Below are 13,954 nucleotides of genomic sequence, written 5' to 3' on the forward strand. Positions count from 1 at the left end.
GGTACTGTACCAAGGCGATGTTCTTCAGTTTTTGTCTGAATCGGCCACCTTCTCCCGTCTTTATCTCTGGATTCTTATTAAGAACAGAACAATCTCACTTAATAAAATTGGTTCACCATACATCAGTCTACAAACTTACTATAAGATTCATGGGTTAAAACCGAACAAATTCAAAGATATGGCACATCAACTTTAGCCTCATCTCACTGTGACCATTTCTAATCTAGGGTTCAGTTTCAGTTATCTAACCCAATTCTGACCGAGCAATTTTGGGCTTGCTTTACTCCAATTTTTGCATAACAACCAAAGGGATGTCTGCATCAAAGTTGTTCTTCTATAATAGGTCTACAAAACTGATGTGGTGACCTAGGGCAAAAACCTTATAATTTGAAAGTTACAAAGCTCCAAAGTTGAGCCCATATCACAGAATTTTTAGACTTAGCCTTAGGACACCCATGGCGTCTTTTTGCAAATAGGTCCAAAATTCAGGGTTTAGCTTGCAAATTCACATATTTGTGAACCAAAGGACTTAAGATACCTTATTGTCATGGTTTTTGCACTTTAGTCCAAGAGTGGACTAATTTTGCACTTTACCCCCTAGGGTTTAAGTTCAGGGTTTTCCAGGGTCCTTATTAGGGTTTTTGATACTTCAAGGGTGTGAATGTAATTCAAGTCCATTCTTAGTAACATTTTATGACCATTTCACTTAAGCTTTAGGGTTTTCTCTATTTGGATTTTGTTTTACCCTTCTGAACCTCATTTAGGGTTAAGTGCCCTACCCTAGGGTCTTATTTGCAAAAATACCATAGCAATACAACTTGTTTGAGATTTTTGCCTAGTGAATGCATTCTAGGTGTATCAAACATATGAAATGCTAATGCTGATTATGTTATGCTCAAGTTTTAGTAACAGTAACACCAGGGGTGTTACACTCACCGAGCCAACAGACATGGCGAGGGCACGGCGACCGCAGAACGAACGCGAGACCACGACGAACGGCAGCGGAGATCCCTGGGTGTGCGCGCGGTGCGAGGCGAGTGCTGAGAGCTGTGACTACGCAAGTGAGGGAAGAGGAGGGCAAGTGTAACACCCCTGGTGTTACTGTTACTAAAATTTGAGCATGACATCATTAGCATTAGCATTTCATATGTTTGATACACCTAGGATGCATTCACTAGGTAAAAATTTCAAACAAGTTGTATTGTTATGGCATTTTGCAAATAAGACCCTAGTGTAGGATACTTAACCCTGAATAGGGATCTAAAGGGTAAAACAAGACCCAAATAGAGAAAACCATAAAGATTAAGTTAAATAATCATAAAATGTTCCTAAGAATGGACCTACATTACATTTACGCCCCTGAGATACCAAAAACCCTAAAAAGGACCCTGGAAAACCCTAAACCTAAACCCTAGGGGGTTAAGTGCAAAATCAGCGCACATTTGGACTAAAGTGTAAAAACCATGATGTTAAGGTATATAAAGTCACTTGGTTCACATTTATGAAGATTTGCAATCCAAACCCTGAATTTTGGACCTATTTGCAAAAAGGACCCCATTTGTGTTCTTGAGCTAAGTCTGAAAATTCAGTGTTTGAGCTCAAATTTGGAGCTTTGTAACTTTTAAATTCTAAGGTTTTTGCCCTAGGTCACCACATCAATATTGTAGACCTATCAAGGTTTTTGCCCTAGGTCACCACATCAATATTGTAGACCTATCAAATTTAGTGTTTAAGCATAGTTGTTATGAAGAAATGGAAGAAAAACAGACTCAAAGTCGAGCTAGCAGGCTATTGAAGTCTGAATTTCAGACTGACAATGCAACTGCAGTGACTTTGGACATGAATTTATGCATGATCGAGCAAGAATTTGCTTAGTATTGCTATAACAATGTTGTAGCTGGATCTTAGGACTATAACTTTGCTAAAGAGTGTCGATCATGTTATTACACAACATTGGGGGTAAATAGCTCTGCAAATCGGGATGTCAGTTCATCTTAATGGGATTCGCCATGGTACAGTACCAGACTTGGGATCAGATCGCCAGCATAGCAGTCTCACCGCCGACGACCTCTCCGCCGTGATTTGTGCCACCAGCGCCGCGATTCCCGCCGAGCTAAACACGGATAACGATCCTCTGGAGAAAAGATCTCACCGTGGATGATCTTCGAGCACAGTAGCCACTCTGTCGCTCATCCACTTACCGACGACATGGCCGCGTGTCCATCACCGGCGTGCCGTCGTTCTTCTTAGTTATGCCACGCCGTCAGCCATCTTACCACGTCGCGGTCGATCGCAACACACCATCCTTCTATTACCTAAGGCCTTGCCACGGGCTTTGCCACCAATCACGCGCGCCAGTAAACACCCCCTCCTCCGACCGCCGCGCGTCAACACTGCAATTCCCAGCCACTGCTGTTGCGCTCTACAAATTGAGGCCACCGCAAGCTCCGTAGGGTAGTCAAGTACCCAGCCACCCAGTATTGTCCTTAGTTGATCGCCAGCGAGCTCGAATTTCACAGTTCCCCCAATTTGGTTTTCTGCCACTCTGAAACCGACCTCACCGCGGCCAATGCAATTTCGGTCAGTTCATCCTCTCTGCTTTCTTGTTTGAGTACTCTCATGAACCCATGATGCTCTTCGACCCACTCGATTGAACTAGACCGCCATGAATCACCGGGAACACGTTGTTCTTTGGGTGGTCCGCGTTGTCACCGTGGCCAGAGACATTGGGATAGCCGTTCATGAAATTTAATGAGGGGAAACACTCCTCAGGGCTAGAATTAGGTTTAAACCAGAGATTAGCGCCAGTCCTTGCCCCATTCGGCCGGTCTACGAGCTCGCCGGAGCTCTGCCGCGCTCGTCGTTGTCGGGGACCTTGGCTTGGAAGGGAATAGAACGTGGAGGGCTTTCTTGTAAACTATCAGCGACTCAGGAAAACAGTGTAAGGACCCTCTTCAAGTTATCCAGAACGCCGAGGGTCCTTGTGCAAGGTCGCCACGGGCGCGCACGAACGCGTTTCCGCTGAAATTGGGCCGCCTGGGCTAGATTTGGCCCACGACTGTTCATCCCTTTTCCTTTTTCTTTTTCTACCAGGATTAAAGCAATTCTAGAAAATTGTAGAAAAATGGTAAAATGTCAAACCAATTTTCCTAGATTCCTTATTTTCCATAGTATTTAATAAAAATAGTTTTATGATTTTTAGATCAAATGGGGAATTTTGGATCATTTAAAATAGCCTAAAACCCTGTTTCTGGAATTTTAGAAAATAGATAATAATTCCAAAAATCCCCAAACTTTTTATATGACCTTTATATAATATTTAGAATCCTTGGGTAGATTTTGGTATGATTTGGACCTTGTTTGATGATTAGAACCCAAAACCCCCACCCCCTGCTCTTTGTACTTCACTGTTGACTCCGGAAACCCTAAGTTCTTGGAGTTTCGTGAAGGAAAGTTGTATTCAAGACTTTAGATAATAAACTCTTATTATCTTTGCACTCTCATGAGCATTACATGGCATTCATTCTTATATATATATGGTTATATTTAGAAAACGAGGAAGAAGTTGAAGTAGAAGAAGAGAAGACTTCACCGCCACCACCTGTGGAACATCACGCAGGAAATTGTTTTTACTTTGACATCTGCGGATCCGAGCCTCACTCACCTATAAATGAAGGCAAGCCCCGGTGCATTTGCCACCTCCTTGTGTTTTAAAAATCTTTTTCACTTACTTGATGCATTAGGTGATAGGAGTTGATTGCTAAAACAATTCCTGCATTACCTTCCTTGAATTTGATTACCTTCCTTGATCACCCATTTTACAAAAGATTTTTGATGCTTAGCCTTGCTTTAGAAAAACAAAATGTTTTGTTTTTACAAAAGCTGATGTGGCAAAAGTGGGTGGGATGTTTTCGAAAATAAAACTTGATGGTGGGTCCATCAAGGCCTTGATGGGTCCAACATCGAAAAAGATGTACCTCTGTCAGGTACCAAGCTTTAGGTTGAAATTATTAAGCTGAGACCGGGCGGGTGACTTGCACGAGAAGAGAGTCTCGGTGTAGTGTCTCTGTCTGAGTCGATTAAGGACCGTCTTGATGTAGGTTTGCTGACCGAGGACCCTTTAACTGGTCACATGCCTCGTCATGGGTAAGCTTTGCCTCGGGCAGACTAAGGCCAGAATAAGATAACACACAATGGGAGTGAAGCGATGGCGAGAGTAGCGTGTACCCTCCGTGGCAAGAGGCTGGACGGTGGTGTATCTGTGCTCTCGGTTGACGTGAACCTGATCTGGTCTTAAGAACCCCGGTGGCGGGTTGACATATGCAAGGGTTAAGTGCTACATATGTCGTGTGATCGGAGATCCTTAGCTGAGTATAATCGATTCGGATCGCCGTACCTTCGCGGTTATGAAAACTTGGTCACTACCCTATACGTAGAACTCCAGTAAAGATGAAGGGATTGTTAAGAAATTGGCTAGTGCAGGTCAAGTGATTGATTTAGGGTAGGAAGAACTCTAGATGCAGGTAATTTTACCTAACCTGACAATAAAATTGGATTTTTAAGGATCCACTTTTAGTAAGCATTTCTGCAAAACAGAGTCTTTGATCATTGAGAAACCTTACCTTGACTCCCTTAAACCAGCATACCCTTGAGAGTCTTTTCTTTAGTCGGGTAAGTCTTGCTGAGTAATTCCATACTCAGGGTTTTATTCCCTATTGTTTTTAGGTGAAGAAGCAACAAACTTTTGTTGTTTCTATTCCAGGGTGGTCACAAAAGAAGAAAACCAAGAGTAAAGCTGCGGGAGGAAGGGTTCCTCCATAGAACTTTTGTTTAAAACTTAATGGGAGGGGTTTTTGCCTCCCTTGGTGTGTAATAATAATACTATGCACTCGTAGGTTATATCCTGGTCTGTAATATATAAATTTGTCTTACTTTTAAAATAAAGGTAAGTTCATGTAATTACTTCCGCATTCTCGTAACTCTGATACTTGTAATGTCTGCGTGACGGGTGAAACGCTCTTGGGAAAGGTAAGAAAAGCAGATACTGAACTTGTCAAGTGATTCAGGGGCACCTACAGGGTTGTCGGAGGTTTCTATACAAGGACAACTGTATGTGGGCCTAATTACTTGGGAGGTTCCGTCACAGCTGGTATCGGAGCGAAGCCCTTCTCTGCAGATATTATGAGGCATCTTCAAAAGGATTTTCTAAAGACTTATCTAGAAAATCTCTTCCCTTCTTACCTAAGTATTTTTGAAGAGTTTATCTTAAAGACCAGATAGTAAGAGTGCAACATATAGAAGGTGTGAATAAACTAAGGTTGATTATGTACTTACACATGCATCATACTAAGAATTATGCTAATAAAAATATTCCCCCCTTAGAAAAATGTCGCCGCGCATGAGGGGAACTGCGCGCAAGCATACTGGCCCAATTGGTGTGCCACATCATCAACTTGCCCCAAGACACGATCTGATCGGGGATCTTGAAGCAAAAGTTAATCAGCTTCAAACAGAACTCCAACACAGGACTGACATATGGGTCACGGATGGCGACAGAATCAATGAACTGAGAAGCGACGTCCGCCGCCTGCGAGATCAGCTCGCGGATCAAGATTTAGCGCTCGACTGGGCAGTTCTTTCTCGTTCGCTTGCCTGGGCTAAGGAGGCAAAAGCTCGAGCTCGATTAAAAGAGCTTAGCTCAGCCATTGATAACCTGCAGGCTTATTGCAATACTCTACATGAAGAAGTTCATGTACTGTATTCACAATTGCACCCCAGTGTACCTGCGGATCCTGTCGGGACAGAAGCCAGACCTTCTCATGTAGCGGTAGAAGCTTTTGGTGGCGAATTGGACCTTTTCAGGCCCCCTCCCTCTATGAAGTTGGTCGATGAGTGGTCTCCTACGCCCGACAATGAGGCTACCCGGAGCAACAGGAAGCAGGAGTAGTATAGTGTAATAGTAGAAATAGTAGTGATGTATAATAGGTAGGGTAATGCTGTTGTAAAATTCGAGTCTGTAACATTACTCTTTTTTAGTAATGTAAAATGCATGGTTTTCATTGGCATATTATATTGTTTTCAAATGTTTGTTGCCACAGATGCCTTCCTGGACTCGTGCTCAGGATGGGGCTAGTACCTCCCGTGGGAGGGAGGCAACACCAAACCCACCTCTAGTACCCACGACACTTGCCGAGGCCATCGCTGCCTTGGTAAACGCTACAGCAGATAATACCCGTTTCCTACGGGAGATGGCAGGTTAGCAACTACAACAACAAGGCGGGCGGGGCTATCTGCAAGGCCCCCGTGAGACATCTTATTTGGACTTCTCCGAGATGCGCCCTCCGTTGTTCATCAAGGCAGAAGACCCTTTAGAGGCGAATGAATGGATCCGCGTCATTGAGCAGAAATTTGGACTTCTTCGGTGTTCCGAAACTCAGAAGCCCCTGTTCGCGGCTCAGCAATTGCGTAGCCCTGCCAGCACCTGGTGGGGGAACTTTGTTGCCATGCAACCGGCTGGTCATCAAGTAACATGGGATGAATTCAAGCTGGCCTTCAGAGAGCATTACATACTTGAAGGGGTCCTCCACATGAAACAGGAGGAATTCATGAAGTTGAAGCAAGGCGGAGATACTGTCACCCAGTATCTCAATAAATTTAATCACTTATCTCAGTATGCAATTGACCAAGTCAACACCGACATAAAGAAGAAGAACTGTTTCATGAGGGGTTTAAACGATTGGATGCAAAGGAAAATGGCTACCTGCATCGACCTTACTTACGAAAGGGCTGTCAGCACAGCGCTGGCAGTTGAATCTAAATATACAAGTTCTGGAAAGTCCAAGGGGAATGGAGGCAACAGGCCTAATCGGGGCCCCGAGAAAAGGCAACAGTTAGTTATCCAGCCTTTTAATCAGGTTCGTTCTTCATCACGTCCACCATCCTTCCCATTCAAACAACCAGTGTTCATCCGTCCCAATGTTGTCCCCACTGCAACTAGTCAGCCGGGTGCCCCTGGCACTCGATTCCCATCCCTTCCCAGTTCGTCAGCAGGCTGCTTCAATTGCGGAAAATCTGGGCACTTTATTAAGGATTGCCCTTACCCAAAGTAGAATCGCTCAAACAATCAATAAGGTACTGGGAATTCTTCTCAAGCTAAGGGAAATGCGGGCAAGAATATAAAGAAGACGGGACGAATTTATTACACTCAAGTGGCCACCACACCGGACGGTGAACCGGTAATAAAGGGTACATTCCTTGTGGTCAATCATCCCACAATTACTCTCTTTGATTTTGGTGCTTCACATACATTCATAAGCAAGAAATTTGTGGAGCAACATTTCATTCCATACCATGAATCAAGGGAAAGGTTTAGAATACATTCGCCTGGGGGACAACTCTTTACTAAAGAAGTGGCTTTCCAAGTGCCCGTAACATTGGCCGAACGAGACTTTTCTACTAATATGATTGTTCTGAAAGGCCAAGACATAGATGTGATTTTGGGCATGAATTGGTTGGCCCAACATAAAGCAACCCTCAACACTGATCAGAGAACCATCAGGTTGAGTCATAACCAAGAGGAAATTCTTTTGTCTATCCCCATTCTAGCTAAAACTACTGGCAGAATATATGAAGCCATTATACCGGAGATCAAGGATATTCCAGTAGTATGTGAGTTCCCAGATGTCTTTCCAGAAGATTTGCCTGGATTGCCACCTGAAAGAGATGTAGAGTTTGTAATTGAGTTGAAGCCCGGTACGGCTCCCATTTCTAGAAGATCGTACTGAATGCCTCCAAATGAGTTGGCAGAACTCAAGATTCAATTACAAGATCTACTTGAGAAAGGATTCATCCGGCCAAGCTCGTCACCATGGGGTTGTCCAGCCATATTCGTCAAGAAGAAGGATCAAACATTACGTATGTGCGTGGATTATCGACCCCTCAATGAGGTCACTATCAAGAATAAGTACCCTCTTCCATGGATTGACATTCTATATGATCAACTGACCGGGGCGAGGGTATTCTCCAAGATTGATCTCAGATCGGGCTATCATCAGATCCGTATTAGGCCCAAGGATATACCAAAGACCGCATTCACTACGCGGTATGGGTTATTTGAATATTTGGTAATGTCTTTCGGACTAACGAATGCTCCTGCCCACTTCACTTATCTGATGAACTCGGTATTCATGCCCGAGTTGGACAAATTTGTAGTGGTCTTCATAGATGATATTTTAATATATTCCAAGAATGAAGAGGAGCATGCTCAACATTTACGGATCGTATTAACGCGCTTGAGAGAACATCAGTTATATGCCCAGTTCAGTAAATGCGCGTTCTGGCTGGAAGAAATCCAATTTTTGGGACATGTGTTATCTGCCAAGGGGATTGCGGTAGATCCCAGCAAGGTCCAGGATATTTTGGAGTGGAAACCTCCAACCACTGTTCATCAGGTCCGAAGTTTCCTTGGACTGGCTGGTTATTACCGCCGATTTATACCAGATTTTTCTAGGCTTGTGAAGCCAATCACAAGTCTATTGAAGAATGATACTAAATTCAATTGGTCTTTAGAATGTAATGAAGCCTTTGAGAAATTGAAGGTATTATTAACCACTGCTCCGGTATTGGCTCAACCGGATATTGAAAAGCCTTTTGATGTGTATTGTGACGCATCAGGCAGTGGTCTCGGCTGTGTATTAATGCAAGAAGGCCGAGTAATCGTGTATGCTTCAAGGCAGTTACGCCGACATGAGGAGCATTATCCCACTCATGATCTAGAGCTAGCTGCAGTGGTTCATGCCCTGAAGATCTGGCATCATTATCTGCTGGGTAATATCTATCACATTTATACAGATCATAAAAGCTTGAAGTATATCTTCACCCAATCAGAGTTGAACATGAGAAAAAGGCGATGGCTTGAGCTTATTAAGGACTATGAATTGGAAATTCATTATCACCCGGGCAAGGCAAATGTAGTGGCAGATGCACTTAGCCGTAAGGTTTCCTGTCACTGTCTTACGGTGAAGACCTCTGACAATACACTATGCCAGGAGATGGAGAAGTTAAACCTAGGAATGATCCAACAAGGAGCCTTAAGTCAACTAAAGCTTGAGTCAGTCCTTCTACAAAGGATAATGGATGCTCAAAGGGATAATGAGGGTATGAAACACATCCATGAGAAGATAAGGGCTAGAAAAGCCAAATGTTTTAGAAAAGACGATCAAGGTATTGTATGGTTCAACAACCGCATAGTTGTGCCAAAGAATGAAGAGCTCCGCCAGCAAATTTTGGATGAAGCACATCTTAGTCGCTATTCTATTCATCCCGGAAGCACTAAGATGTATCAAGATCTGAAACAGCATTATTGGTGGATGAAGATGAAAATTGAAATTGCACGCTATGTGGCTAGATGTGACACTTGTAAACGTGTCAAAGCCATACATATGAAGACTGCAGGTTCATTGCAATCTTTACCAATACCAACATGGAAATGGGAAGATATTAGTATAGACTTCATTGTGGGATTACCCATAACAGCAAAAGGCTTTGACTCCATTTGGGTTATCATTGATTGACTTACAAAGATCGCCCACTTCCTTCGAGTCAAAGTAAAATATCTCGTCATCACCTATGCGGAACTGTACATTGCTCGCATTCTCAGTTTGCACGGGGTTCCGAAGACTATATTGTCGGATCCTGGACCTCAATTCGTATCCAAATTCTGGGAAGAACTTCATAAATCCCTGGGTACCAAATTGCTCCAGAGTTCGGCCTATCATCCTCAAACAAGTGGACAGACTGAGAGGGTCAATCAAATACTTGAAGATATGCTACGGGCATGTGTTTTGGAGTTTCCACAGAAGTGGGATGAATGTTTACCTTTAGCAGAGTTCTCATATAATAATAGCTATCAAGAAAGCATCAAGATGGCAACCTTTGAAGCTTTATATGGACGACGATGTCGTACTCCGCTAAATTGGTCTGAACCTGGTGAAAGATTTTTCTTCAGGCCTGATATGGTGAAAGAGACCAAAGAAAAGGTTCAGAGAATCATTCATCATTTGAAGAAAGCTCAAGCTCGTCAGAAAAGTTATGCAGACAAACGATGAATGCCCTTGTATTTTCTGGTCGGAGATTATGTTTATCTGAAGGTCTCCCCAAAAAAGGGTGTATCACGTTTTGGAGTTAAAGGGAAGCTTGCACCCTGGTACATTGGTCCATAACCTATATTTGAACAGTGTGGACTAGTGGCATACCGACGTCAACTACCCGAAACCTTGTCTGCTGTACATAATGTGTTCCACGTGTCTCAATTGAAGAAGTGTCATCGGGTTCCCGATCGAACCGTTGAAGTAACGGATGTTGCCCTAGAACTAGACTTAACATATTCTAAGCACCCTATTCGAGTCTTGGATCAAAAGGACAAAATTACCCAGAGAAAAACTCTCAAGTTTTACAAGATAGAGTGGAACCAACATTCCGAAGATGAGGCTACATGGGAAACTCAAGACTTTTTAGACAAGAATTTCCCAAGCGTTTTAGCCTCATGTAGTTTGTAAAGTGTATATAATCGTTGTAATAAAGAAGTGAGCCCCAAACCACCCCTGCTTTGTACCAGAAATAAGGAAATAAAAGTATGACGTGTTTCCTTTTCCATTACTTGCCCTAGGACTTTTAATCTCAGGACGAGATTCTTTTATGGGGGGAAGGATGTAACACCTGGTGTTACTGTTACTAAAATTTGAGCATGACATCATCAGCATTAGCATTTCATATGTTTGATACACCTAGGATGCATTCACTAGGTAAAAACTTCAAATAAGTTGTATTGTTATGGCATTTTGCAAATAAGACCCTAGTGTAGGATATTTAACCCTGAATAGGGATCTAAAGGGTAAAACAGGACCCAAATATAGAAAACCCTAAATATTAAGTGAAATAATCATAAAATGTTCCTAAGAATGGACCTACATTACATTTACACCCCTGAGATACAAAAAACCCTAAAAAGGACCTTGGAAAACCCTAAACCTAAACCTTAGGGGGTTAAGTGCAAAATCAGTGCACTTTTGGACTAAAGTGTAAAAACTATGATGTTAAGGTATATAAAGTTACTTGGTTCACATTTATGAAGATTTGCAATCCAAACCCTGAATTTTGGACCTATTTGCAAAAAGGACCCCATTTGTGTTCTTGAGCTAAGTGTGAAAATTCACTGTTTGAGCTCAACTTTGGAGCTTTGTAACTTTTAAATTCTAAGGTTTTTGCCCTGGGTCACCACATCAATATTGTAGACCTATCAAAGGAGAATAACTTTGCTTAAGAGTGTAAGCATAGTTGTTATGAATAAATGGAAGAAAAGCACACTCAAAGTCGAGCTGTCAGGCTATTGAAGTCTGAATTTCAGACTGACAGTGCAACTGCAGTGACTTTGGACATGAATTTATGCATGATCGAGCAAGAATTTGCTCAGTATTGCTATAACAATGTTGTAGCTGGATCTTAGGACTATAACTTTGCTAAAGAGTGTCGATCATGTTATTACACAAAATTGGGGGTAAATAGCTCTGCAAATCGGGCTGTTAGTTCATCTGAATGGGATTCACCATGGTACAGTACCAGACTTGGGATAAGATCGCCAGCACAGCAGTCTCACCGCCGACGACCTCTCTGCCACGATTCGTGCCGCCGGCGCCGCGATTCCCGCCCAGCTAAACACGGATAACGATCCTCTGGAGAAAAGATCTCAGCGTGGATGATCTTGGAGCACAATAGCCACTCTGTCGCTCATCCACTTACTGGCGACGTGGCCGCGTGTCCATCACCGGCGTGCTGCCGTTCTTTGCAGTTATGCCACACCGTCAGCCATCTTACCACGTCGCAGTCGATCGCAACACACCATCCTTCTATTACCTAAGGCCTTGCCACGGGGTTTGCCATCAATCACGCGCGCTAGTAAACACCCCCTCCTCCGACCGCCGCGCGTCACCACTGCAATTCCCGGCCACCGCTGTTGTGCTCTATAAATTGAGGCCACCACAAGCTCCGTAGGGTAGTCAAGTACCCAGCCACCCAGTATTGTCCTCAGTTGATCGCCAGTGAGCTCGAATTTCATAGTTCCCCCAATTTGGTTTTCCGCCACGGTGAAACCGACCTCACCGCGGCCAGCGCAATTCCGGTCAGTTCATCCTCTCTACTTTCTTGTTTGAGTACTCTCATGAACCCGTGATGCTCGTCGACCCACTCGATTGAACTGGACCGCCATGAATCACCTGGAACACGTTGTTCTTTGGGTTGTCTGCGCTGTCACCGTGGACAGAGACATTGGGATAGCCGTTCATGAAATTTAATGAGGGGAAACACTCCTGAGGGCTAGAATTAGGTTTAAACCAGAGATTAGCGCCAGTCCTTGCCCCATTTGGCCGGTCTACGAGCTCGCCGGAGCTCTGTCGCGCTCATCGTCGTCGGGGACCTCGGCTTGGAAGGGAATAGAACGTGGAGGGCTTTCTTGTAAACTGTCAGCGACTCAGGAAAACAGTGTAAGGACCCTCTTCAAGTTATCCAGAACGCCAAGGGTCCTTGTGCAAGGTCTCCACTGGTGCGCGCGCGTGGGCGCGTTTCCGCTGAAGTTGGGCCGCCTGGGCCGGATTCGGCCCAGGACTATTCATCCCTTTTCCTTTTTCTTTTTCTGCCAGGATTAAAACAATTCTAGAAAATTGTAGAAAAATGGTAAAAATGTCAAACCAATTTTCCTAGATTCCTTATTTTCCATAGTATTTAATAAAAATAGTTTTATGATTTTTAGATCAAATGGGGAATTTTGGATCATTTAAAATAGCCTAAAACCCTGTTTCTGGATTTTTAGAAAATAGATAATAATTCCAAAAATCCCCAAACTTTTTAGATGACCTTTACATGATATTTAGAAGCCTTGGGAAGATTTGGGTATGATTTGGACCTTGTTTGATAATTAGAGCCCAAAACCCCCACCCCCCTGCTCTTTGAACTTCACTGTTGACTCCGGAAACCCTAAGTTCTCAGAGTTTCGTGAAGGAAAGTTGTATTCAAGACTTTAGATAATAAACTCTTATTATCTTTGCACTCTCATGAGCATTACATGGCATTCATTCTTATATATATATATATATATATATATATGGTTATATTTAGAAAACGAGGAAGAAGTTGAAGTAGAAGAAGAGAAGACTTCACCACCACCACCTGCGGAACATCAGGCAGGAAATTGTTTTTACTTTGACATTTGCAGATCCGAGCCTGACTCACCTATAAACGAAGGCAAGCCCTAGTGCATTTGCCACCTCCTTGTGTTTTAAAAATCTTTTTCACTTGCTTGATGCATTAGGTGATAGGAGTTGATTGCTAAAACAATTCCTGCATTACCTTCCTTGATCACCCATTTTACAAACGATTTTTTATGCTTAGCCTTGCTTTAGAAAAACAAAATGTTTTGTTTTTACAAAAGCTGATGTGGCAAAAGTGGGTGGGATGTTTTCGAAAATAAAACTTGATGGTGGATCCATCAAGGCCTTGATGGGTCCAACATCAGAAAAGATGTACCTCTGTCAGGTACCAAGCTTTGGGTTGAAATGATTAAGCTTAGACCGGGCGGGTGACTTGCATGAGAAGAGAGTCCCGGTGTAGTGTCTCCGTCCGAGTCGATTAAGGACCGTCTCGATGTAGGTTTGCTGACCGAGGACCCTTTAACTGGTCACAAGCCTCGTCATGGGTAAGTTTTGCCTCGAGCAGACTAAGGCCAGAATAAGATAACACGCAATGGGAGTGGAGCGATGGCAAGAGTAGCGTGTACCCTCCGTGGCAAGAGGCTGGACGGTGGTGTATTTGTGCTCTCGGTTGACGTGAACCTGATCTGGTCTTAAGAACCCTGGTGGCGGGTTGACATATGCAAGGGTTAAGTGCTACATATGTCGTGTGATCG

The sequence above is a fragment of the Zea mays genome, chromosome 7, assembly GCF_902167145.1.
Source record: "Zea mays cultivar B73 chromosome 7, Zm-B73-REFERENCE-NAM-5.0, whole genome shotgun sequence".
Taxonomy (NCBI): Eukaryota; Viridiplantae; Streptophyta; class Magnoliopsida; order Poales; family Poaceae; genus Zea; species Zea mays.